Raw genomic sequence first — 3529 nt, 5'->3', positions numbered from 1 at the left:
AGAAAACCAGAGAATAGAGGTTATTGTTCTGAGAGAGCTCTTTGAAGAAGTTCAACTAACTGGACAGTGTAACCTAATCAAAGGTGCATTCCGCCAGTATGAAGAACTGAATCAGAGGCTTGCCAATCTGGTTTTTCGCATAGCACAGAGGCTGTTGATGAAGTCAATCTCCTTCATGTTTTACTGATTGTAATGTTCTTTTCAATGTTTATCAATCTGTAATTTCTAGTGAGAAAAGGCATTGTGAGAAAACTCAAGTAAAATCTATGAGTGGAAAAAGGCTGAGTGAAACACTTGAGAGAAAAGCCTAGAGTTATTTTCAGATTTCTTTAGGTGTGTTTATGTCTTGTATCTTGTACCTGTGAGGTATCCCTTTCTTAGTTGGGTTAGCACTAAGAGTGAATAGTTAGGTATTAGCATAGCCAATGTCAAGTTAGGTTAGAACTTGAGTGTGAAAGGATTGGGTCAATCCTGAGTTATTGGTGTATGTAATACTGTTAACTATAGTGAAATTCTTCCATAGTTGTGGAGGAGACTGGATGTAGGTTGCATAGCACAAGGCAACCGAACCAGGATATATGCTGGTGTTAGCTTTTCTCTTCTCTGCTGTGTTCTGTTTTCTGATATTCATGAGACAAAAATAAATTGTCTCATAATTTTTCGCTGCTAAGTTAAAACAGAATCAAAATTGCAAATCTGTTTTAAAAGGGTAACAACAGCAATTAAAAGGAAGGCATAGATTCAACCCCCCCTTCTCTAAGCCTACCACAACCTTCAGTACAAGCAGTGGATTACAGACTTTGGAAGATTATTCTCGAAGGGCCTCAATTTCCAACTATCACAAGTGCAGAAGGAGTTGTTTCTCTCAAACCAGAAGCAAGATGGACCGAGGAAGATAGGAAGAAGGTGGAGTTAAATGCCATAGCAGCACAAGGAGAGTAAAGAAAGACCTTAGCAAGGTAACTTGCTATAATTGCAAGGAAATGGGGCATTTCAAATCTGATTGTCCCAAGCTGAAGAAAGAGGAAAAGCCGAAAAGAGGAAAGAAGAAAGGACTGATGGCCACATGGGAAGACTTGGAGAATGACTCTGATGATGATGATGAAGAAACCGAGACCAAGTCACAAACATGTCTCATGGCAGACCACATAGATCAGGTAGTCTTTCATAACCCTAACACTGAAGATCTTCATCTTATGATAGACCACCTTTCTGAAAAAATAAGATGTTTTCTGCTGGAAAATCAAGAACTTGAACAGCAAATTACCATTCTTAAGGCCGAAAACAGTTTTCTAAAAGAAAAAGTGAGAGAGGCCGAAACTGCTTGTGATCTTGTTGAAGAAAATAAGCAGTTAAGAGCCCAAGTTAGGAGCTGTGAAAGTAACCATTGTCTTCTTGCATATGTGGACTGTTTTAAGCAAAATGAAGAGTTGCTTAAAGAGGTTAAAAGACTTAAGGAAGACTTGGCCAAGTTTACACAAAGTTCCGAAAGTTTAAATCACATCTTAGCTAGTCAAAAACCTCTTTATGATAAGGCTGGGTTGGGGTTCTATAAATCTGAAAATTCACATTTTGAAAATATTGCTTCATCTTCTAATGACACAAGATTTCAAGATCCCACCTACTTTAACAAAAAGGCAACTCCAAGGTTTTGTAGACTATGCAATCGGAATGGACACTTTCTCATTCAATGCTTTTTCGGTGAAAGAATGGTTGGTGACAAGGTTTATAAAATTGTTTTTTATTACAATGGCTTAGGACATAGAAGATGGTTTAACGTAAAAGGATCCAAAAATGAGAAAACTGAGAATGTTCTTCTTGAAGCTAAAAGATGTAACAATGTGTATGGATTAACTCTTGAGGATTTAAAGGAACAAAATGTAACATGCTTTACATCTTTTGAATCTGAAAAATGGCTTTGGCATAGAAAGTTGGGACATGCTAGCATGTATCAAATTTCTAAGCTAGTCAAAAGAAATTTGGTTAGAGAAATCCCAAACATCAAGTTTGATAAGGATCTTACTTGTGACGCTTGTCAATTAGGCAAACAAGTAAAATCCTCTTTTAAATCAAAAGATGGAATCTCAACCAAAAGGCCATTGGAAATGTTACATATTGATCTTTTTGGTCCTACTAGAACTCAAAGTTTAGGAGGTAAACATTATGGTCTTGTGGTGGTAGATGATTACTCTAGATTTGGTTGGGTACTTTTCCTTGCTCATAAGAATGATGCCTTTCATGCTTTTTCAACCCTTTGTAAGAAAATTCAAAATGAAAAAGATTTGAAAATTGCCCATTTGAGAAGTGATCATGGAAGAGAATTTAAAAATCAAGATTTTGAAAAATTCTGTGATGACTTAGGGATTTCTCATAATTTTTCATGTCCTAGAACCCTCCAACAAAATGGGGTGGTTGAAAGAAGGAATAGAAGCCTTCAAGAAATGACTAGGGCTATGTTATGTGAGAGTGAAATTCCTAAATTCTTATGGGCTGAGGCTGTGAACACAGCATGTTATATTTTGAATAGAACAATCATTAGAAGAGGGTTAAAGAAAACGCCTTATGAGCTATGGAAAGGAACCCCTCCAAATCTTAAGTACTTTCATGTTTTTGGATGCAAATATTTTGTGCTTAACAATAAGGAAAATCTTGGAAAATTTGATCCAAAATCATATGAAGGAATGTTTGTTGGATATTCCACCACAAGCAAGGCCTATAGAGTTTATCTCAAGGAACATAGGACAATAGAGGAATCCATACATGTTACTTTTTGTGATTCTAACTTAATTCCCAGTATTGTGAAGGATATTGATTCAGATTGTGAAGAGGATGGAACAAGCAAAGAAAATCCCAAATCTGTCCAGAATGAAGAATCTGTCATCCCGATTCTGTCTCGTCAGATTGGAGGAGACACTTCCATTTTGTCTCCTGAACAGGCACGAACAACTGAAACAGTGAGACCACCAGAAGTTCATCAAAGTTCTACACCTGTCCGAAAGCCTAGAGAATGGAAGTCTATGAGGGGTTATCCTCATGATTTCATCATTGGTGATCCTTCTCATGGCGTAACAACAAGATCCTCCACCAAAAGGCAAACCGAACCTAGCAACTTTGCTTTCTTGTCACAAATGGAGCCTAACAATGTCAAACAAGCTCTTGAAGATCCATCATGGGTCAAGGCCATGCAAGAGGAGCTAGCTCAATTTGACAAGAATGGGGTTTGGACATTAGTACCTTATTCGGATGGTATGAAGGTAACGGGTACTAAGTGGGTTTTTAAAATAAACTTGGTGAGGATGGACAAGTTGTTCGTAACAAGGCTAGATTAGTGGCCCAAGGTTACGATCAAGAAGAGGGTATAGATTTTGATGAGTCTTTTGCTCCGGTAGCTAGAATGGAAGCAATTCGGTTGCTTCTTAGTCAAGGGGGAGGCAGCGCAGAATTCAAAATTTTATGGGCCCCACCAAAAATTCCTTGACCCCACCTTAACAGTTATAGTAGTTATCTTTCTACAAATAAGAATCTTCCT

This window comes from Arachis ipaensis, chromosome B02 (genome assembly GCF_000816755.2).
Source record: "Arachis ipaensis cultivar K30076 chromosome B02, Araip1.1, whole genome shotgun sequence".
Taxonomy (NCBI): Eukaryota; Viridiplantae; Streptophyta; class Magnoliopsida; order Fabales; family Fabaceae; genus Arachis; species Arachis ipaensis.
This window is presented reverse-complemented; position numbering follows the sequence as displayed.